This window comes from Neofelis nebulosa, chromosome 1 (assembly GCF_028018385.1).
Source record: "Neofelis nebulosa isolate mNeoNeb1 chromosome 1, mNeoNeb1.pri, whole genome shotgun sequence".
Taxonomy (NCBI): Eukaryota; Metazoa; Chordata; class Mammalia; order Carnivora; family Felidae; genus Neofelis; species Neofelis nebulosa.
In genome coordinates, this window is record NC_080782.1 from 73,325,869 (window position 1) to 73,351,445 (window position 25,577).

General features: G+C 35.0%; 1 pseudogene; it reads left to right on the plus strand.

The window, feature by feature from the left end:
- LOC131516637 (large ribosomal subunit protein eL29-like) overlaps positions 1 to 12,569 on the plus strand; it is a 40,495-nt pseudogene extending 27,926 nt beyond the window's left edge.
- Positions 12,570 to 25,577: the final 13,008 nt, after the last annotated feature.

A 25,577-nucleotide genomic window follows, 5' to 3' on the forward strand; every position in this document is an offset into this window, starting at 1 on the left:
ATCGATTAGTCAGAAGTTCAGAATAAATAAAAGATAAGTAAGCAAATGAATATTTAACTGTAGAAATGTTTACCTAGAAGATATGCTGAATAAGAATATAAAGATGGAGCAAATTTGGGGACAGTTGCTTGTGCTGCTATTTCTAATAAAAATTAAGTACTTGGATCAAAAAAGCAAAAAAAGAAGATTAATTAAACTATTTGAACATGTCTAACAGAGTAGTAGACAGCTTAATAAGTATATTAATAAATATAATAGCAACAACAAAAAAAAAAAGACTTGGAATCAACCAATTAAAAAGCAGATGTCCAGGAGCACCTACAAACCAAGCAAAGTGCGATAAAGCATGAAGAAGCATAATCAAATATTCATCAAAGTCACTGATAAAACCTGTCCTGATCATTCATGGACAGATGATAGATGCAACCAGAGAAACAAGAAGGCATCTCTAGGGACCTTGAAGTTCACAGCTAGAATTTGAAGGCTGTAAACAAAGATATGAAAATTTCATCCCATCTTCTGATTGATTCACTCATTCATTCAGTGGTACACTCAACACACACTTATTAAAAATGATATAGTAAATGAGTAACTGGTGGAAAAGTTATTGAATAGTCAAATTAGCTTTCTATGACTATTATTTATAATATCAGATTAATACACTCTCAGGAAAAGGACAGAATTCATCTAAAATAGATGAAAGGTAACATTTGAGGAAAGATTCAATAATGCAATGAGAGAAATTTAAAATAACGTGTGTGTGTGTGTGTGTGTGTGTAGGGGAGTGCCTGGTAAATGAATAAAACCATATGCTATGGGGAATAACCTGTTATTGTCTAATCCTGTCCATCTCCCTTACTGCTACCTGAGACATATTCTCTACCTTGGTGTTCTAACTGGTCTCTATGCTTCTCTTTGACCCCTGACTATTCCTTGCCAACAAAGAAACAAAAATGGGCCTTTTAAAACCAAAAAGATTATATCTTGGCCCTACAGTAAGCCTCCTAAGGTATACTATCCTACAGAGATGCTCTACCTCTATGCCCTGCTCTCTTCAATCTCCTTTTTTGCCACTGCCCTCTGTCCATAAATACTGACCCATGGACTTTGGTCTATTTCTCAAATATCTCAAGTCAATCCAGTCTTAAGGCTTTTCTACCACTTATTCCAGCTGAGCTGAACTCTTCTTCCTGTCATCTTTCTAAAGGAGAGTTCATCCTATGGAGAACTCATTCTAACCTAAGCTTACATGTGATTTTCTCAGAATGTTTTGCTGGCCATCAGATCTGAACTAGACACTTTCTGTGTCACTTAGACACTTTCTGTGTCATCACTCTAACTTTCTGCAGGACCTGTGAGATTATAGTTTGTATCTTACTGAGTCACTATATTCACTAGGTCTAGCTGTTGCCTGGTAAATGCTTAATATCTATCTATCTATTGAGATGTGTAAATAAATGTGTATATATTACAAAAAAGCCAATTGTCAAGGTTATTTCCAGTCCAAAATAATTGAAGAGTGTCAGAAACAATATCAATGGCTTAAGATTATTATTATAGGTGCTTGAAATATGTAAAGTAAACAATGTTTATCTAAAATTTTCACCTAAACAGGGGAACCTAGGTGGCTCAGTTAGTTAAGTATCCTACTCTCGATCTCGGCCCAGGTCATGATCTTATGAGTTCGTGAGTTCGAGCCCCGCATCAGGATCTGTGCTGAGAGTGAGGAGACTGTTTGCAATTCTGTCTCCCTCGCTCTCTGCCCCTCCCCCGCTCACGTTCACACTCTGAAAAATAAATAAACATTAAAAAAATAAAAATGAATAAAATTTTCACCTAAACAATGTTTTCTCACAATTGTTACCAAGACTTGGTGACATGCTTTTGTCTAAGAAACATCAGTCAAAGAACATTTCATATTAGAAAAAGATCTAATACAGAGGCAAGGAAAGGAGGATAAAATGGTCTGTATACTTGTATACATTTAATCATAAATGCTTTTCATTTAATCATAAAAGCAACTCTGGAATATTATAAAATATGTTTATCCCTGGGGCACCTGGGTGGATCAGTCAGTTAAGTGTCCGACTTTGGCTCAGGTCATGATCTTGCAGTTCATGAGTTCGAGCCCTACGTAAGGCTCTGCGTTGACAGCTCAGAGCCTGGAGCCTGCATCAGATTCTCTGTCTCCCTCTCTCTCTGCCCCTCCCCCATTCACACTCTGTCTCTCTCTTTCTGTCTCTCAAAAATACATAAACATTAAAAATTTTTAAAAATATATTTTTTATCCCTGTTTATCAAATACTAGAACTGAGACCCAAAGAAACCAAGGGGCAAGCTTGATGACATAGAGCTAATGATGGAGGTATTACTTAATTCATGTTCATCTAATTTAAAATGACATTCTATCAAATGCCAGATTAGAAACATCCTTGAAAATGCATTTTTAAAGCAACAAACCACTTCCTTAAAATCAAGATCTTATATGGAAGCCTAATATGTAAAACAAACCAAAACAAAAGGGAAAAACTCTTCTATTTGTATAGATTCTACTCAGAGCTGAATTTCCTTTCCAGAGCAGCTCACATGTTTCCTTTATTTTCATATGTTCAAGCAGATTTAGTCAAATCTAAAAGGCTTAGATATCAGTCTGTCTTCTAAAAGTCACTCCATCTGCACAGTCTCTATATGTCTGTTGATTTCATTGACTTCTCTGAAATTTATTTAGAGGAAGAAAATAGAGACAAGGATATTGTTGAGAGGAGGAGATTTGTTTTAATTTGTTGTTTTTTTAGAATTTTAAAAATTTTTAAGAGGATACTTATTTTAAGGCTGTATTTGTTCAGTTTTACTTGGACTACATGTTCACTTAGGGTACTTTTAAGTAGGCTGATGGAGGGGGTGCTACATGACTACTGATTAATTTTGTAGTTAATTTCCAGTTTACATTATAAATTTAAAGTTATTACAACCTCCAGATACTGATCAGAGAGAAAAATAGATACATACATACATACATACATACACACATGTACTGATAATCCATTCTTCTTGTTTCAATTTATATTCCCCAATCATAACTGTAATTTTTATTTTTTTGGAATTCCCAGTTACTGACCCAAAAAGAAAATTTGAGAATGAGAAACATCTACCTATTGAATCAACCAAGAAGATTGCTGGCTGCACAGTTGTTCCTGGCATGGACAGCTTAAATGCAATGCACAAAATTAGGGTACGGTTGCCTGTTTTATGCCCTTACTGGGGAAATTAAGATATTGGATCCCAGCAAGGGTCTGCATGGTTGTACTGGTGGTAAAATGATGGCTCATATGGAGGGTCACGTGCCAGGCTGAGCTGAATATTTTGCCTATCCACAGTTGTGCTCCTCCCTACTGCAGACCTTCCAGGCCTCATCATTCCCATGTCATTTGCTAGCCATGTCATATGAAGCTCTATTTTAGAACTGTCTCAGGAATCCACTATGTCACAGGCAGAAATCTCAAAGACGTTCATTTTCTTTGCCTGTACCCAGGGTTTATATTTTCTCAACTAAACCCTCCAATTCCCCCCCCCAAATTATTTGATCGTAGTCCTTTCCCCAACAAGAAGCTACCTGGATAGCTTTCTAATAACAGTACAAGCATCTAGGAAGCTAACACCTGTTTCTTATATATTAAAGATAACTTACCTCTCAATTGTGATCAAGGGGAAATTTCTGGCTTCTCTCTCACATAAATATTGGGAAAAACATACTTTCTGGAGGGTTACCTCACTGCCCTATTCTTTTAATAAATTTTTTGTAGTACCTCTGAGATTAATTCTACTCTGAATCCCACCTCATCCCTTAATTCCTTCCTTGGTTGCTGGACAGTATTGCTGTTGTTCATCTATAGCCTCATGGTTCTGCTTCAAGGATAAGTCACCAAAGTGCTCACCCCACATACAGAACAACATTTAAATAATTGTCCATTCAATTTTCTCCTAGGCACTTCAGAAGACATGGGAGTGAGATTCATACCTGGCAATTTTTTCTTCCCTACACTTGGCAAGACTATAAATTGGTGTCGTTAATCCTTACATTTGGACATTTTCTTCATTTATTTCCAATTATAAATCATAAAAACAGTGATTATCCTTGTACCCTAGTCTTTTTTCTTTTCCTTATATTATACTATACTAATTTATTTTTAAATATTTTATTACACTATTTTTATATTTTATTATACTATACTATTTTACCTTTACTTTTTTTGTCTAATTTCTATCTCGTGCACTGTATTGGAAAGTCACTGAGAGAAGGAACTGTTTATACATCAATCATTGTACACTGATATCCCAAACACCTTGAACATTTTGTAGCCCATAGAATCTCCTCAGAGATAAAATCACACAGGTTAATCACACTTTTATCTTAAAAAGTAGTTAATTTTTCATTTGGAGAATATCATACTAACTTATGAACTTCTGGTGTTAAATTACAGGGCATTCAAAGAGTATATTCAACACTATAAAATCATTTCAAAAGTCAATTGACCAGAAATAGATTTCCTTTTAACACTGAGTTTTGCTTCAATGTTTTTCAGTAGAGTCCTCTTTTCAAACTATTACAGGATGCAAAACAAGATACCTATTTAAAAAATTATATGCTGTATTTTTCTTGTTCTAATATAAATCTTAGGTAATTATTACATAGTATCTGTACCACAATCTTTACAACAAAATATCAGTACTAGAAAGAAGTATAAGTATAGAGTCAAATTGTCTGAAAGAAGTTTCTTCTCAGAATATATTAAATTGTTCTCAAGGTAGCTTTCAGCCTGTGATTCACTATTTAGTTCTAGTCAGGATTATTGAACCATTTGGTCAATGAATCCAGTATGTAGGCAGAGAAATATAGATCAGTCTTTTGCCAAAGTTCTTTGACTATGAATCAGTTTAAGTATTCTAGTAGTTTGAGATGATGCCAGAAGGTTGTGAAATCTAACATACTAGGATTAAAAATGTGATCAAATATGACTTTGTACATAAATTACCTGCTGAAATTATAAACATATGGTCGTATGATTTTATTAGGTAAGCAAAAAACAAATAAGAGAATTACATCTTATCACGTTAAATTGCGTGTGTGTGTGTATGTGTGTATATAAACCACCATATAAATGTAACAAATTTATAATAATGCCTAATTACCTAATAAAAAACATGATAACATTAACTGGATCGAAAGTTTGCAAACATTTTTTGTAAAGAGCCACACAATCACCATATTAGCTTTTTTGAGCTATACAAGTCTCTGTCCTAACTATTCAACTCTGCCATTGCACATAAAGGTTAGAAGAATTTTACAGGTATATGCTATATTTTACCTTCACGATAACTTAAACTTTAGCTAGAATCTGTAGTTACTATGTAGAGATTTGCTGCTGCTTCCTTCCTTCCCTCCTTTCTTTGCATTTATTTTCCTTTACTTTTATTAATGTGTTACAGAATGAAATTCTTTTCCAAACATAGATCAGGAAATTCTTTTTGAGATGGATCAGGATGGTAGTACATCTTGTATATAATCACAGTTTTTTATTTGTTTTTACGTTCAGTGGCTGTATTCTCCAGGTAATTGTTTGAGTTCTTCATTTGCCATTGCTGCCATAACGTAGTTCTTAATTTATTGGTCAGGGTATCAAGCTAGTGGAAATGATTAGTCCTGGTATACAAAGGTAATGCTCTTCTTCAAAAATGTGATATTAAAAAAATGTTAAAAATTCGGTTAGTAAAGACAGCAATCTCTTACAACCACTAAATAACTATCAGCCTTATTCATTTTCTACTTCCTGTGTGTTCCTAGAGGTCTGGAAATTTTACTTCCATTCTGGCCTGACAAACGATATTGGAATGTAGTCTTAAGCAATTTCAAACTGATTGAACCTGTTCGAGATTTGGTGCTATCTTAAGTCGTTTCCTGACATGGGATTTAGCAGTAACAGAAGAACAACAAAACAAAGCAAAGCAAAACAAAACCAAAAACCTTTAGGTGAGTCCTCTTCATTTACCGTTCAGTAAATAAAACTAACTAGGTTAGTGTTGGGAAACAGTCAGAATACAGGAAATCTTCAGAGACAGGAGGACAGAAAGAAAAGAAACAAAACAAAACAACTCCATAATAGTACTTTAGTCTTTCTTCATGACAAAATACCATAACATCATATTAGTATATAGATATACATATAGATATAGATAGCATAATATATATATAGCATATATATACCATTATATATATGTAGCATTATATATATATAGCATATATAAATATAAATACACACACACACACACACACACACACACACCTTCTCTCTTTAGAAAGTAAAAATAAGGGGCTTCTAGAATCACTTCTTGGAAACTCACTTTCCCCAGAGTGCTTTGATGTTCTTTTGAATCATTGATACTTTTAATTCCAATAATTATTCAAGCTGGAAAACTTCAAATCAGTTCTTCTTTAAATTCTGTCCCTCCTCTCCCAACCAGTGATTCATGAAGCTCTCTCAATGGTAGCCCTTATTTGCATCGATCAAAACCTTTCTTCTTATTCATTCTAACATTCAGGCCCTCATTATTTCTGTTCTGAACCACTGAAATAGTGTCTAAATTCTGTCTTCTAACTCTGGTTTACCCTCGTTTCACACCAAACTTCACACACATCTCCAAGGTCATTTTGCTACAATACAGATCCCAACAAGTTAAGCCTTTGCTTTGATATTACGATGTCTCCCAACTTCTTTAGACAAAAGTCCAAACTGTAGTCACCATTATATTATTTTATGTTGCCAAGGTTTTTGCAGTTTATTTCATGGGTCTACACTGACAAGTTCCAAAATCTTGCTACACTGACAAGTATCTTGAATCTCTCAATATCTCTTCCAGGGAAATAACTACTTGCCATAAGTGAAGCAGTATAAAAGTTACCTTTTGTCTAAAATTGTACAAGGCATCATGAGTTCAGCACTTCCCACTTCTATATGTGTAAATAAATACAATGCAACATAGTAGCCTCTCAAAAAAGTTATTGTATTAGGTCATCAAGGAAAAGGATAATATTTCATTCATGCCACAATGCCCTAGGCAGTTCCCTAATTGCATTAAAGGATTTGGGGTGTGACTATGCCTGTAGAAAATGCACTCTCCATCAGAAACAACTAAAAATTTATTCAATCCAAGTGCTATAGAAAAAAATTCAGGAGCTGAAAAGTAGCACTATGGATACCAATGCTGATATCAGACAGTCCAAAGTTCTATACCTGAATCTATCTCCAATTTAAAAAAAAAAAAAATTTACATTTACTTATTTTTTGAGAGACATAGAGAGACAGAGCACATGTTGGGGAGAGGCAGAGAGAGAAGGAGACACAGAATCCAAACCAGGCTCCAGGCTCCGAGCTGTCACCCAGAGCCCGATGCAGGGCTCGAACTCACAGACCGTGAGATCATGACCTGAGCTGAAGTCGGATGCTTAACTGACTGAGCCACCCAGGCGCCCCTATCTCTAACTTTGTGATAGCAGTCCAGCTACCCAAATTAGGTATCATTTCCTAATCTGTAAAATGTTAGTACCTACAGATTATACTTTCAGATATATTCGTTAAAGTTCAATGAGTAATAGCAATTGTTATTATTAACTGAATTTCAAAAATCTCTCATTTATAGCCATTTGAGTACCCCTTCACTGAAATTTCTATTGAGGGCCACCTTAGGAGGAGTTCATCAGTAACACTGTGTTAGTAACTTTATTTTATATTTAGAAGTTTATAAATACCAACTAGATTTAGAACCTGGATCTAAATTTCTCTCCTCTTTCAACTGCTTATATCTGAAGATAGGGATTTTTTAACAAAGGGTATAAACATTTGAATTTCTTTTCATATAGAAGAGTCATCTTTTAAACTCTCCAATTTTGGATTTAGATCATATAGATCCTTCTATATGGAGGATAGAAGGATCCTATATAGGATTGTTTTGAGTAGTTCTTTATGTTCCAGGTATGTTCTCATACATAATAAACCTAAAAGAAGAATTTTGCCTTATACACATATAAACAGTCTCCTAATTAATGGAAGGAAAAAGGAATGCCAATTAAGGTTCTAATAAAAATTTCCTGGTATACATATATATTTCCTAGTATATTTAAAAGAGGTTGAATCTATTTTTTAACATTTTGTTGGATGCCATATTTTTATTATTACCTAATTATTTTTGTATAAAGATGGTATTTTAAGGATAGTTTCATGATTGCTGTCATTTATGATTGTGACTATGAATAATTGTTCAAATCTGCCATGCTTTGGTAAATTTCACCACTACAGAGAGTATTTAGCATAACAGTTATAAAGTAGGATAGTGTGTCTCTTAATTCAACATGTGCCTTGTTTCTATATGTCTTTAATTTCTTTCCTAAAATATTTATTGTGGTTTCATATGAAACCAGTCTATTACCAAGAAAAGTCTAAAGTTTTTATATGAATAAAATTATCCTTTTTAGTCTACAAATAAAAAATTACATGAATGGAGAAAGAACAATGTTTCTGGATAATTAGAAAAAAAATCTTAAAAAGCAGCTAAACACAATGTTACTAATTCTCTACTAATGCCTCTTCCTTCCTTAAGGTATAACATAAATTCTTGTTTAATAAAAAGTATACGTTTAGTGTGCATTGCCTTCTAGTTTATGTTATCTGAAAACTCCACATGGTTTTCACCGATAACTAATCAGTGGGTTAATCTAAATGCTTAAACAGAATATGAATTGTGATTCAAGCATTGTACTAGGTTCCATTTGTCAACATTTTATTCTCTAATAGGCTACCACAACATTTAAGTTTTCATCATTAGTAATCAAAATTTCATTTCTTTTAATATTTATACTTAGATATATGGGGCACCTGGGTGTCTCAGTCCTTAAGCGTCCAACTTTGGCTCAGGTCATGATCTCGAGGTTTGTGAGTTCAAGCCCCGCGTCGGGCTCTGTGCTGACAGCTCAGAGCCTGGAGCCTGCTTCGGATTCTGTGTCCCCCTCTCTCTCTGCCCCTCCCCTGCTCATGCTCTGTCGCTCTCTGTCTCAAAAATAAATAAAACATTTAAAAAATTAACATTTATACCTAGGTATAAGCCAGAGGAAAAAATCCACCTACATATTGTTTTATCAGAGACTTGTCATATGATGTAAATAAGACTAGAGGGATACTGAAAAGAATGCTGATAGCTTTAAATCTGACAGAAGCTAAATCTATTTACTTTTGCTTCAATTTTTGAAGTATAATTATCTAATAAAATTACATAATTCACATTACAAAGTTTGCCTTGTGAAATTTGCAGTTACTTACTTTGAATTACATCCTTATGTATCAATGATCTATCATTGTAATGCTTAACTAAATTTTGTAAAAGCTTATAATAGTAGTTCAATGAACTGAGAACAATATTTTATAACATTGTAAGCATACCAGATAGGGAATATCATTGATATATTTAAATTGGTGATAACTTTAACTTTTCATGCAATTCAAGAAATTGAATTTTCACAATCTTTTTAAAAGTTAAACAGCTGAACAAGCTAACAAACATAAAAGATGTCTTTTAAAAAGAGGTTTCATGTCTGCAGTCTATTAAAAAAATAAATGATCTTTACTTCAATATAGATTAATTGTGTTACCCCTAGGCCAAATGATATTTCTCTCAAGGACAAGATATTAGTTAGGGAGTCCAAGGTTCATTTTGTTAGCTAAATGAAAATAAATTGGTAACAACTTAGAGTTAGCATCTAAGAACTTACAGAGAATCACTGTAACTTGAAAGGGAGATTAAACATTCTATAAAGACAGATATCTCTCTCCAAAATGCAAACCTGTCATTATTTCTGCCAATCATATCTGTAAATTATTAGACACATAGACACACACAGACACACACAAATTCAATGTTCAGCCAGCATGTTCCAGTGTAATATAAGGCCTTATTACTACTGATTTGTTTTGTTAATTTGTTTACTCTATGCTTATGCCTTTCTAGTCACTGAATTATTTTGATTATCAACCCTGCTTATATATATATATACACATATATACATATGTGTATGTATCTGAATGAAAGAGATCACACACTACGAAAAATCTCTCTGAAACATGTAATTAATACTAAATGAGAACAGAGACTAAAACTCTTCCAAAAGTGATGTCTATTAGAATGCAATTCTATGTAAAATAAAATAATATAAATGTAATAAACTTGCTCCTAAACAGGCTTAAAGAACATTTTGGATAAATACAAGATTATGTGGGGTAGAGAGAAGAGTCTGGAGAATAGGGTGTATACAGAAGACTTGAAGAGTCATTGCCATTTGGTGAGTGTAAAAAGAAATACTTGGAAGTAACACTAAAGATCTTTGAATCAACTGAAGAGAAAAAGCTCTCCCTGAGAGTCAATGAGAATCATTGGCAATAACTGAACAGAGAATAGGTGAACAGAGAATAATGGGATCATTAGTGATTGAGGAAGATTTACATCACCCACACACATAAAGGGTTCAAGAAGAATTTAGAAAAGCAGGCTACATTGTTCTCATTCAGCTTCAGTGTTTATGAAGACAAAATATCAGTAAATTGAGTTCAAATCTGCTCTCCAATTCCACAGGTAAGAGTCAGAGAAACATTTTTCACTCTTCAACGCAAATATTCTCTTTTCTGACAGCATGACATTACTAATTTTTTTACATATGTGTATGAAGAAGGTTGGAATAGTAGATTCTGAAAGTAATTAATAGAATTTAACTTACCATGAATCTTTATCTTACTCTCCATGAGAAGAGTTGGATAGATATACACATACACAAAAAAAAGTTGAGCTAGATTAGTTCTTCTATTCAAAGCTAAGGAATAGGAATCGGGCCATAGTTGAATATAGACCTAATTTTGCTACTAAGGTCAAAGTTAATAAATGCTTATAGCTCTGGGTATAAAAGGAAAGTCTAGAGAATCAAGCAGAGTTGACATATCAAAGCTCAACAATGGGTCAAAAGTGTTGGCAGTTAGGCTGAATAAATAAGTAACGAAGGGGAAATGGCCAGCAGCTTATGGAAGTAAGGAGCCAGAATCAAGTGAAGAACAAGGTGTTTGTTTTGTTTTGTTTTGTTTTGTTTTGTTTTCTAGCACCAGCATCCAGATACAACAAACCCAATCTATGTTGACATAACCTGAGCTAAATAGCTTTTGGTACTTTGAGATCTCACATTGTGGAGCCCTGAAAATAAGATGAAAATGCTGTAGGTTTTGAATTCAGTGAATGAAATACATCAAGAGAAAAATAAATACCACAAAATATGCTAAGAAATTCCAGATTGTTCTCCCCAAAGAAAGCACGTGATATGAAAATAAGTTCTCTTCTGAAGCAAAAGAAAAGTCAAACAAAGGGAAATGTTGCTAATTATCTTTATCTGGGAATTTCATCAAAGACTTAGCATTTTGGGGTTTGTGGTTAACATGATTCATTGCTTATGTCCATGCTTTGCCTAGATTTTCTTCAGTTGCCCTCTAATTAGTGCTTAAGAAATTATGGTCAGCAATTTTAATGGTTTTGAACCCAAGGAAGAGGAAAAATCTTTTTAAAAATACCAGTTGTTCAATCATATCTTTTGGTAATATAAGAAACAACATGGCAAGAGAAGTTTGATTGTAAAGTGTCCACGTCCACTCACAGCCCCACTGTCTTCTTCTGTGTGTGCTCTAGTGACCTGTATCTAACTGGTATTGATGGAGTCTGGAAAAGCTAGCTACTCCTAGCACAGTGTTCTTTAACTATGTACTTCTTTCCCATAATTCTAAGAGCTCTTGAAATTTGATTTTCAATCTGTTTTAATTTCTTTAAATCTCTCAAATAGAATTTATTATTGAGGGTTCCATGGGGTCCTCATTGATAATGAGTAATTATAAAGCATTATCAGGTTAATGATGTTGTAAACTGTGATTCAGATCTCCAATGCAAAGAAAATAGCTTCAATACATTAAAAAAAAAAAAAGGCACTTTGAGAGCTGTGGGCTTTGGTGCAGACACAGCCAAGTCCAAGGACCACACCATGCACAATCAGTCACGAAAATGGCACAGAAATGGCATCAAGAAACCAAGTCGCAAAGATATGAATCTTTTGGGATCTTAACTTAGACCCGCAGTTCCTGAGGAATAGGTACTTTGCCTAGAAGCACAACAAAAAGGGCCATAAGAAGATGCAGGCCAACAACGCCAAGGCCATTAGTGCACATGCTGAGGCTACAATGTCCTCATCAAGCCCAAGGAGGTCAAGCCCAAGATCCCAAAGGGCAGTAGCCTCAAGCTCAATTGACTTGCCCACATTGCTTACTCTCAGCTGAGGAAACACGCTCATGCCCACATTGCCAAGGGTCTCAGTTTCTGCCAGCCAAAATCCAAGACCAAGGCAAACAAAGGCCCAGGCTGCAGCTGTGACTCTGGCTCCAGCTCCTGCTGTGGCTCAGTCTTCCAAAGGTGCCCAGTCCCCAAGAAAGGCTCCAGTGTAGAGGTTTCTGTTTGCCAATGTGAGGATGGAAGGACTGGTGTGACACCTGGGCTTCTGTCAGCATGGGGCTGGTGTCCTGTGCTCTTTGTACAAATAATTTTTTTTTAGAATTTCTAACAATTTTGCTAGTTCCTTATTTGAAGGAAATTTACATATTTAAACAAATCTGCCTGTGGGTAAAATTTTACCTCTGAGTTGTTTGGAAGAATAATTAACTGTGTAAGTTTTGCAGTGAACTTAGAGCAAATATGAAGTGCCACCTAAAAAAACTGACTGATAAAGAATAATCAAAGCACAAGTTCAACCTGAGAAAAACAAAAAAAATCTACTTATATAATGTTCAGAAACAGTCTTGAGCATAGATGAGAAATATTTACCCATGCACAGCATTTTCTATAAAGACTGAGAAATATTAATAGTAATTCTATAATTCTATAGCTCTGTGATTGCCAATCTAAAAAACAAATGAGAAAGTCTTATGTATGAATTAGGAAAGTATCTGAGCTATAGAAAGAAATTGTAAAAAAGCTTTTCACTTAAAAGAGTCTCATAAAAATTAAATAAAAGATAATTGCCTCTTTTGCATGGAATTTTAAAAGATCAATGTAGAAACAACCAAGGCAACCAAAGGCTCAGAAAAGTCTCTTTTTATTTTACTCTTCTCCCCCTATTTCACCCACCCCCCACCCCACTTTCTTCTGTAAGCCTCCAATTTGTTCTTGCTATTTATGAGTCTGTTTGTTTTTTTGCTCATTTGTTTGGCTTTTTTAGATTCCACGTATAAGTGAAATCATATAGAATTTGTCTTTGTCTGTTATTTTATCTAGCATAATATCCCCCAGATCCATCCATATTGTTGCAAATGACAGGATTTCATTATATTTTATGGCTGAGTAATATTCCATTAGTTATCTGTCTATATATCTATCTATCATCTATCTATCTATCTCACATCTTCTTTATCCATTCATCTACTGATAGACATTTGAGCTGTTTCCATATTTTAGCTGTAGTAAAGAATGCTACAATAAATATAGGGGTATATATATCCTTTCAAATCCATTTTTTTGGATAAATACCCAGCAATGAAATAACTGGATAGTGTGGTATTTCTATTTTTAATCTTTTAAAAAACCTATGTTTTCCATAGTGACTATGTTTTCCATAGCGCCAATTTACATTCCCACCAACAGTGCACAAAGTTTCCTTTTTCTCCACATTATCACAAACACTTGTCATTTCTTGTCTTTTTCATACTCGTCATTCTGATTGGTGTAAAGTGATATCTTAGTGGTAAATCACCTTCTTTTCCAGTCATAAGTCAGCTGTATACACCTATGTTCCATTCCATTAGAAAGTAGTAGTTAAATCAACTGCACATTAGAAAATCCTAGATTTTTTTAAAAGTTTATTTTTTTTTATTTGGAGGGAGAGAGAGAAAACACAAGGCAGAGAGAGGTAGAGAGAGAGTGGGAGAGAGAGAATCCTAAGCAGGCTCTGCACTGTCAGTGTACAGCCTGATGCAAAGGCCCAAACTCATGAACTCATTAACTCATTAACTCACGAACTGAGAGATCATGACCAGAGCTGAAGTTGGACACTTAACCAATTGAGCCACCTAGGAGCCCAGAGAAACTCCTAGAGTTGTAAGTACCCAAGACCATGTTCCCCCCATGAAGAGTCTAATGTAATTATTTGGGAAAAGGGCTCAGAGATGATTAATTCTCAAATAGCACCCTGATTCTAATGTGCAGAAAACTTAGGGAATCATTGCATTAGATGGAGCAAATGGCAATTCTATCAGTTTATTCCATGCTGGACACTGTGGTAATATCTTTATTGTATTATCTCATTTAATCCATCTAGCATTTCTACACTGCAGAAATTATTCACCTCATTTTGCTGTTGATACCAGCAGAAAATTTAAATAAATAACTCGCCAAAAGCAACACAACTTAGAAATGTTGAAGCAAAGACTCAAACTAAAGCTGTGTAATTTTAAAGCCTGCAATCTGAAGCATTCTTACTATCTAATTTCTACATCTAGGTTACAATAATAGAATCTTCCTTGTTTTTTTCCACTCCCTTTTGGCCCAAATTTGTCATATGTCATGAATCCGGGGACTGTCTTTGCTTCTTCAGAATTAGGTAAGATGTGAAAAAACCTAGAGGAAAATGTAAAAACTTTTAGCCTCCACCAGCCTCTGATGAATAGACATGTTTTGTGAGTTGCAGAAGATATTTGATATTTTTCTTTAAATTATTGAAGTATATAAATATTGGAAATTTTTGCTTTAAAATTAAATTACAGTTTCTCTTTGAAGTTATATGGGGTGCCTGGGTGGCTCGGTCAGTTAAGCGTCCAACTTCAGCTGAGGTCATAATCTCACGGTCCGTGAGTTCGAGCCCTGCGTCGGGCTCTGTGCTGACTGCTCAGAGCCTGGAGCCTGTTTCAGATTCTGTGTCTCCCTCTCTCTCTGCCCTTCCCCTGTTCATGCTCTGTCTCTGTCTCAAAAATAAATAAACGTTAAAAAAAATTGAACTGTTTGGATAGCCCATTCATTCTTTAGTAGGATGTTCTTCATTCTCCAAGTATTTGTTACCTTTCCAAATTTTTTCTTGTGGTTGATTTCGAGTTCATAGCGTTGTGGTCTGAAAATGTACATGGTATGTTCTTGATCTTTTTGTACTTACCTAGGGCTGGTTTATGTCCCAGTATATGGTCTATTCTGGAGAACGTTCCATGTGCACAGGAGAAGAATGTATATTCTGCTGCTTTAGGGTGAAATGTTCTGAATATATCTGTTAAGTCCATCTGGTCCAGTGTGTCATTCAAAGCCATTGTTTCCTTGTTGATTTTTTGATTAGATAATCTGTACATTACTGTGACATTGTGTCCATTGCTGTGGGATGTTGAAGTCACCTACTATTATGGTATTACTATCCATGAGTTTATGTTTGTGATTAATTGATTTATATATTTGGGTTTTCCCACATTTGGCACATAAATGTTTATAATTGTTGGGTCTTCTTGGTGGATAGACCCCTTAATTATGATATAATGCCCTACCTCATCTCTTGTGACAGTCTTTATTTTAAAGTCTAGATTGTCTGACATAAGTATGGCTACATCGGCTTTCTTTTGTTGACCATTAGCATGATAGATGCTCCATCCCCTCATTTTCAATCTCAAGGCATCTTTGGTCTAAAGTGGGTCTCTTGTAAACAGCATATAGATGGATCTTGTTTTCTTATCCATTCTGTTACCCTATGTCTTTTGATTGGAGCATTGAGTCCATTGATGTTTAGAGTGAGCACTGAAAGCTATGAATTTCTTGCCATTATGATGCTTGTAGAGTTGGAGTTTCTGGTAGTGGTCTCTGGTCCTTTCTAACCTTTGTTGCTTTTGGTATTTATTTATTTATTTTTTTCATCTTCTCTCCCCTCAGAAAGTCCCCCTTAAAATTTATTGCAGGGCTGGTTTAGTGGTCACAAACTCCTTTAATTTTTGTTTGTCTGGGAAACTTTTTATCTCTCCTTCTATTTTGAATGACTGCTTTGTTGGATAAAGAATTCTTGGCTGCATATTTGTCTGATTCAGCACATTTAATATATTCTGCCACTTCTTTCTGGCCTGACAAGTTTCTGTGGATAGGTCTGCTGCAAACATGATCTCTCTTCCCTTGTAGGTTAGGGACTTTTTTTCCCTTGCTGCTTTCATGATTCTTTCCTTGCCTGAGTATTTTGTGAATTTGACTATGATATGCCTTGTTGATGGTTGGTTTTTGTTGAATCTAATGCAGGGTCCTCTGTGCTTCCTGGATTTTGATGTCTGTGTCTTTCTCCAGGTTTGGAAAGTTTTCCGCCATGATTTGTTCACATAACCTTCTACCCCTATTTCTCTCTCTTCCTCTTCTGGGACGCCTATGATTCTGATGTTGTTCCTTTCTAATGAGTCACTGATTTCTCTAATTCTTAAATTGTGCTCTTTTGCCTTAATGTCCCTCTTTTTTTTCTGCTTCATTATTCTCTATAAGTGTGTCCTCTATATTGCTGATTCTCTGTTCTGCCTCATCCATCCTTGCCACCATGGCATCCATCTGTGATTGCAGCTCAGTTATAGCATTTTTTATTTCATTCTATTTTTTACTTCTTTTATCCCTTCAGAAAGGGGTTCTAATCTATTTCTGACTCCAGCCAGTATTCTTATTATTGTGATTCTAAATTCTGGTTCAGACATCTTGCTTGTATCTGTATTGCTTAAATCCTTGGCTGTCGTTTCTTCATACTCTTTCTTTTAGGGTGAATTCCTTCATTTTGTCATTTTGAAGTGAGAAAAGGAATAAGTGAGGTAGAAAAATTAATATTAAAAATTAAAATTAAAAAATATCAAAATTAAAAATTTAAACACACACACACACACACACACCCCAATCGAATAAATGATGCTAGATCCTAGGTGTGTTTTGGTCTGGGTGTTGAAAGTGGTTTGACAGATTAGATTTAAAAAAGGCAGGGGGGAAAGAAAATCATTGAGAATTTGAAAAAATTAATACACTGAAGTAGACTAAAATGAGACGATGGGAGTAAAATAGAATTTGAAAAAATATACATAAAAGTAAAGAATAAAGTAGAAGAAATAAAGAAAATTAATAAAAATTAAAAATAAATTTGAATCTTTTCTTTTTCTGCATTCAAGAAAAAGAAAACAAACAAAAAAGAGAAAAAGATAAAAAAAGGAAATTGCTTGAAAATTTGAAAAAGTGAATACACTGTAGTAGACTAAAATAAAATGATGGAAGTAAATAGAATTTGGAAAAAAATTACAGAAAAGCAAAATAGTAAAAAAATTACACAAAATTATTTTTAATAGAAATTGAAAGAAAAAATGAAGTTTTTGTCTCTCTGCATTCAACAAAAAGAAAAGAAAAAGAGGAAAAAAAGAAAAAGAAAGAAAAAGAAAAAAGCAACAAAAGGGTAATCGTTTGAAAATTTGAAAAGGTGAATACACTGAAGTAGACTAATATAAAATAATGGAAGTAGACTTTGAAACAATTTACACAAAAGTAGAAAATATAGTAATAAAAATTAAGGAAAAATATTTTTAATAAAAATTGAAAATAAAAATGAGTTTTTTCTCTTTCTGTATTCAAGAAAAAGAAGTGTAAAAGAGAAAGAAAAAAGAAAAGAAAATTGAATAGATGGACCTGCTATCAGATTGAAATAGGGCTAAAATTACTTCATTTTCCCCTAGAAGTCAGACTATGAAGCGCTTTATAGTCCATAAACTAAGCAGGCAGTGAGACTTGTGTTCTTGAAGAGCTAGGTTGGCCCAGTTGGGCAGGGCTCAGCGTAATGGCTCTGTTCTCCACTAGATGGCGCTGCTAGCCTACTGGGGTGGATTGTTGGGGCATTTGTAGGTGCCAATGTGCATGCGCAGGAGCAGTGAAAATGGCGCCACCCAGTTACCCAGGCTGTCCTCCCGGATCAGCAATCATGCACCCGACCTCTGTCTTCAGCTTTGTCCACTCCCTGCTTTTCCACTATCCGTGACCAGGCCCCAGGCAGTACCTCTCTCCCGAGTTTTGTCTCAGATGCGGCTGTTTTCCTTGGCCCCTTACTTCTGAAGGACTGCAGCTTTGACCTGTTCTGCCCCTCTATGGGAGGGTCTCACCAAGCAATGGCCAAATGTCGGCTGCACCCAGGAATGCTTGCTGGACCCTGCTGCTGCCGGTGCCCGAGACTACAGCCAGGTACCAGCCCGCCCCAGAAAAAGTTCGTGAGATAGTATAGCAGCAGCATTTCAGGGATTATGGAAAATCACAACACATCTGGCACCAGGCTTCATCCTTAACGACCTTGTTCCAGCACCAGGGAATGTGGCTGTTCTCCGGGTTCTCCTGGGACCAGGTGGCTTCAATAGTCTCTACCAAATGTCCTTCCAGCAGTGGAACCACTTTTCCCAGTGTGGCCCGAGAACCTCCTGGACCCCACTCTGTTCCTGGGGATTTGTCCTTCCCACCAGGGCACCACCAGGTATCGAGCTATGGAGTTGCAGGCTGCACTCCCCTTGTTTACGGTCTTAATGGAAGTTAAACCCTCTCCTCTCTCCTTTCTCCCTTTTTAGTTTATTCCCTACAGCTGTTTCCAATTTTACACTTTCTCTCCAGCTGCTTTTGGGGAGGGGTGTGTTTCCCGTATTCTCTCCCCTCACTGTCCCCAGTCTCTGCCCTCTCTCCGCTCAAAAAAGCACCTCCCTTCCTGCACCTTCTTGCTCCCCAAGTTCACTTCTCCACATCGTGTACCTGCTGAATTCTCTGGTTCAGGTTGTGCAGATTGTTGTGTTAAATCTCCAGTCAGTTTTCTAGGTGTGTAGGATGGTTTAGTGTTGGTCTGGCTGTATTTCATGGATGCAAGACACACAGAAAACTTCCATTCTGTTCTGCCATCTTGGCTCCTCCTCAAAATTATTATGAACTTTAAGCATTCCTGCCTTTTGCCCCAGAGCAAAACATTATATATTACAAAATTGTTTACTCTCTATTTTGGAAAGATGATGTAGAATAAAGACAGTTGGTTCCTCTTCTCTCAGGACATGCAAATAATGAGAAAGGCCCGTGAAGGTTTGTCTCCCTCCAGAATCAAGTACAATATGTCAGTAAAAATAAATAAGAGACAAGCATATATACAGATGTAAAAATGTCAAGTTGGATAACACAATTAACATCTCAGGCAAATTTTGTTTATAAACCATAATCCTAAATCCAGATTATGGAGAGAATAAAAGTGGCTCTCCTCTGTGAGATTTTCTCCTTTCTGCAGTCGCCCACTACTTTGAGGGTATAAGGTCTTAAGAAAGGGAGCAGGAATCAGGATGCTCAAAGGCAGCCCAAAATTGTGCTTCTGTTGGGTCCGCTTCACTCACCTGAAGAAGCTTTGGGACAACCTTGATATTACCTGTCCACTCACCACTGTAGTACTGGGCTCAGTCTGCTAATTCCTGTTATTATGCAATCTACCAACAGCAGCATGGGAAAAAGCAAGCCTGGGCTCAAAAGTTTGATCTTACATAATTCTCTGGTAAAGCCTTCTTACTGTTCTCTGATATTCTCCTTCCCTAGGGAGTTCTTACAGTCTTTATTTTGATTCTTCCCGTCCATTCAAAATCATTTCTTCTTCTGTGGCATCTCTAAGGTTGGACTAGGGCAAGAAGCCAGCAGTCTGACCTAGTGTACTATCTTGACAGTAACAACATCTGTTTTGCTTTTATCTTTTTAGAGGTGTTCATTTTCATGTCCATTTTGGCTCAGAATTGATAAACTCATCTTCACTGAGTGATATTGAATGTCTCTCTTTTTACTTACTATGTAATTGGATTTAAAGCTGATCGTGTAAGGCATTAAACAACCAATATATTATTTTTTCTTCTTGTTTTTTGTTATTGTTGCTTGTTTGTTTCACCACTCAAAATCAAGTTAAATCTTTATTCTATCCTGTTTTACTCTGCTGTAAAATATAAACACCCTGAATCAAGAAAAATAGTAAAGTGTAATCTAGGTTGAATTTCATGATAAAAGGTATTTTTAAAGCAAAGAGATTTTTTAACAGTTAAGAATTTTTTTCATCAACAATGTAAGCTGCTTATTTGAAATTGTAGCATTATTACAGATGTGCATGATAAATTGCTTCTGAATGCATGCTATCCTATAGTTTTAAAACATAAGAGTAGGATGAATATCATATTCGCTATGAAGTAGCACTGCCCTTACAGAAAAGCTTGACAAAATATAGAACGTGTTCTATTACTAGGAAGTGCTATCTCACCATTTAACAAAGAGATTAATGTGGAAATAAAAAGGAAAGATGAGTTCTGACTTCGTTAAATTGTAAATTCACCATCTCCTTGATTTGCTCTACTAAACTCTAACTTGGACATCCAAGGGTACCCCTTCACAACTCAATGCCACTCTATCCTGACTTTGCGTGGCAAATTTCCATGCTTGAATCATTTCTGGTCTTATGCTTTTCAATAAAAATCCATCAATTCTGGAACAAATTTTCAGCTACTGTCCCAATACCAGCTTCACTCATTTCCTTTATCAAAGATAGTTTGGGGGGAAGTAATTGTTTAAATCAGTGCTTCTTTAAATCAATGTCTAGCCTGAGCTGAAATATAAATTTTCAGATAATTTTCAGATAAGATTCAGGGATAGTTTGTTTGTTTCCTTGTTTTTAAATTAAACTTCTTAGGTGACTCCTAAGTGCAGAAATGTTTGAGACTTGCTGCCCTAAACTCAAGGAGTAGATAACCCTAAATTTGTAGACTGAAAGGTATGAAAGAAAAACATCAGGCAAACAAGAGGAGGGTTATTTACTTCCAATCATACCATAATGTTGATCAATTATTACACCCAGACATAATGCTTGCCAGGAATCAGTTAAAAAGTATTTAAATGTTCATTATACACACCCAGCAATTACGTAATTGCTATGTAATTTCTACCTCTTGAATACATAGGCTATACCACATTTGTTTTTGGTGTAAAACCACAAATGAATTGGTCCAATTTTGTGTACAATGTAATAGTGAAAGAGTGGGTTTGGGGCCATGTTGGAGAATAGGTTTCAACATATGAAATTTAGGGACGTAAATATTCGATCTGTATCACAACCCCTGCCTTAAGTGAAGTCAGACTCTTCTCAGAAAAAAATGTTTTTTTTCTCTAGCCTCTCAGCTTATCCTCAGTCTTCTGTAATAACCTCATAATCTGTGGTTAAAGGAACGATTTTCTCCACTGTTCTACTTCAGCTACGCCTTACTCTGGCCATATGAGGCCATAACTGCTCTTTTTCTGGAACTAGATTATATAGGCTTTAGAACTGTCCAGAGGGTTTATTTATAGCCCTGTTTGCCACTCACTAGTCATACTATATAGAGCATTTTACTGAAAAATTTTAAAACCCAGATCTTGGCTTGTGTGAATTTCTTTTGGTCAAAGAGAAGTATACAAGCCTTGTATATGAAATGAGACTTTCCTCCTCCCACCTCCTCATCCGTTTGTATCAGACCTAGACAAGACAGAATCCCGTCATGGGCTCCATGCTTAGAGGGCACCACATACCACAGGCATAACAATCATATTTAGTATATTATAAAAATTCTATTATGCATGAGTGCCTTTTCACTCACTTCTAGGACTCAAGAATGGAATAACGCAATTCAACTGTTTCAGTAACTAAAACTTTTAGGGTCCTAGAAAAACATGTCTCCACATCTCTTGATTAATGTCTCAAATCAAAAGGTAAATAAGTTATGCCACTGCTTACATTTTGAGAAATAGGGACTATGAATTAAGAGAAGAATTTACAAAGTACTTATGCAAGAAAACAGGCAGTTTAATTAACTTCTTAATTAAACTTATGTAGCACAAAGGCAATTGATTATTATATGAAAGTATTATTTTTAACTTTCTCAGTTATGTCAGGGTATTCATTTTCTCATTTTTTCTTTTTACTTTTTCCATGTACTAATTTATTTCCAGAATTAATCATTAGTTAACAAATTTTTCATAATGATTATCCTAGTAGGCTGAGGATAATTTTAAACTATTAAATAATTCATATTGCACTATATTTGTACACGTGTTGTTCCAGTTCTAAATGCACGCAACATAGCAGCAAGTATTTATATTAGCAATTGCATAGACACTGAATGTTGAGATTAAAATATTATTGTTTTTGTGAAAGCAAAAATAAAACTGAATAAAATATTAAAATGTAAAGAATAGTGTCAGAAAATTTTGAGTTAAAACTCCAATGTGTATTAACTATAATTTGTATCTGCCTTTTAATTTTAATATATAAATTTAATTTTAAATTATAACTGTTTTGGGGTGCCTGGGTGGCTCAGTTGGTTAAGCTGCTGACTTCGGCTCAGGTCATGATCTCGCGGTCCGTGAGTTTGAGCCCCGCGTCGGGCTCAGTGCTGACAGCTCAGAGCCTGGAGCCTGCTTCAGATTCTGTGTCTCCCTCTCTCTGATCCTCCCCTGTTCATGCTCTGTCTCTCCCTGTCTCAAAAATAAATAAAACATTAAAAAAAATTTTTTTTAAAAATAAAAAAATTATAACTGTTTGTAACCACATATGACAATATTACTTTTGTATTAACATTAGTCTACATGCATGTAAAATCTTAACCAAATTTTGAGTGCTTTGAATACAAATATAATTGTTAAATCCTTTAGGTCATCACTGTTAGTTGAATGCCAGTTATATGAAAATCTTGATCATAACAACATAATTTCTCAAATTTTATGGAATAACTATCTACTAATTTATAAATTACATATATTCATTTATTTCTCATCCATACAGCATTTGTCTATAAAACCATATCCATACATGTGTAATTATTAAGTTGTCTTTGATATTTTTCTCACTTCCATGTAAAAACTATAACTTATTCATATTTTTCTATTTTGTCATAAATTGTATATTTCAGGGTATACATTTTACTTAACAGTTAGTTTGGTTTATTACTTTTAAATATATGGATTCACAGTAGATAGTGAATCTCATTTATACTTTTTGCCATAGATACTATTTATTTTAGGGGTAGGCCAATTTTTCTCCAAAGCATATCAGAGTGGAGACACAGAACTGAGAGAGAAGTTTTTATTTGATCTAAATTGTACCATACCTATATGTGTGTGTGACAGTGTTTACCAGGTATTAGATCTACCAGAGAAGACAGATGATAGTAATGGAGAGAAAGGAGAGATTCTAAAATGGTTTAACTAACCTAGTTAGAAAATCAAAAACAAGCACAATAACAAACACATTTTATGAGGCAATGTCTGACTGTTCACTTAATTGGGTATACAATTTTAGAAGTAAATTACATTGATTTCCCCTCAACATTTATGGTAGATATATTTTCATATGTAACTTTTCTGTGGTTTTTCAAAGATGCCAAAAAATATGGTTGTAATAGCATAGCAATCTGATCTTGATGGACAAGGGACTATTTTGCAAATGAAATGTTAATGTTTGTGAAGATAGATTTCCTCTCTTCTCTAAAGGGTCAACATGGTTTTTATTTATTTTTTTTAATGTTTATGTATTTCTGAGAGAGAGAGAGAGAGAGAGAGAGAGAGGGAGACAGAGTGAGAGTGGGGGAGGGGCAGGCATAAAATCTGAGACATAAAATCTGAGAGAGGGAGACATAAAATCTGAAGCATGCTCCAAACTCACAAACGATGAGATCATGACCCACGTCGAAGTTGGATGCTTAACCAACTGAGCCACCCAGGTGCCCCAAGAGTCAACATTATTTATCATATGAAATAGAATAGGCTTATATATCACTCTTATCAGTTTGTATGAATTTAAACATTTAGGAAAAAAAAAGAAAGAAATATTGACTATAACTTATTAATCAAGATAGAACATTTTATTCCACCCAGAGATGGCAATATGTACCAAAATACAAATACTGCATGATTCCACTTACATGAGTTATCTAAAACAGTCAAATTCATACAATCAAAGAGTGAAATAATGGTTACTAGGGGCTGGAGGAAGTGGAAAATGAATGGGCCTAAGTTTCAGTTAAGCAAGATGAAAAAACTCTAGAGATCTGCTGTTCAACACTGTAAATATAGTCAACAGTATTGTACATGTAAAACCTTGTTCAAAGGGTAGATACCATGTTAAGTGATCTTACCAAGGTAAGTGATATGATGGGAAACCTTGGATCTCTTGCAAAGATAAAGCACTGGTACTTGATATTATGGGTGTCCTGAAAAGATTTTCCTGAAATCTGAAGAATGAATAAGAATAAATTAGGCAATGGGTGGGGAGGGAGTGTTTAAAATAGTAGGAACAGCACATGCAAATTCACTGACATGAACAGAAATTTGACAGGGATGGAGTGGTAAAAACACCAGTGTGATTTTATCACAAGGATTGATGAGAATAATAGCAAAAGAATAGACTGCAAATAAAAGAATAGGCTTGATGTGAATGGCCTTATTGGTCTAAAGGATTTTGTATTTTATCCAGAAGACAATGAGAAACAAAGTATTTTACATGAGAGAGTAATAGGATATCTCTTCATCTTTAAAGATCCCTTTGGCTGCAGTATAGAAAGGAAACTAGAAAGGTAAATAGTAGATGGTCACCAAAGACCATGCATAAGTCAGAGTAATTCAGAATAGCAAAGATTACTTAGAGATGGAAAGGAGTGGTCACATTTGAAAGCATTTGAGGAGAAAATTTTGAAAGGAATTGCAATAAACTGTATAGTGGTTGAGTGTGGAGAAACTATCAAGATACAGTCTAATTTTCCACCTTGTTTAGTTAAAATTCTACTTTACTTTCTGTGTATAATTATACAAGAGTACATAATTGGAAGACATGCCTGCATTTTTTTTTAAAATGTCCTCTAATTTTTAGAGGACAGAGGCATTAATTGAATATGGGCATGAATAAATCATATGGACTAGAGTTAAGAGTGGGAAGAAAATAATAGCTTTGGGCTATAGCAGTTAAAGGTTAAGACAAAGTGCCAAAACAAGACTGAAAAGTGACCAGAACATAAATAGATGGTGCAACCTTGTAAACTCAAGAAAAATTGAGTGTTTCAGTAAGGATGAATGGTAAATAGTTTTAACTATAGCTGAGGGGTCAAGTAAAGTGAATTTGAAAATGCCTGTTGGAATTAGAGACCTTAGAGAAAGTCATTATTATAGAGTGATGAAGGCAAAAAACAGCCTCTTGTGGATTACATAGAACTGTACCTCTGATCCTTCTGAACAGAAACTAAAATTATGAATCTATTAAAATCAGCTAACATTTGACTTTGTGAGTCAGTATCAGCGATGGAGTTAGCAGCATAAATATGTCTAGAGATTTCTAGGCAGATGGAGCTAAATCTAAAGAGGAGATGCAACATCCTACCAAATAAGATTTTTTTGGGATCTAATGAGTCACTGGCCAAGAGAAAGTG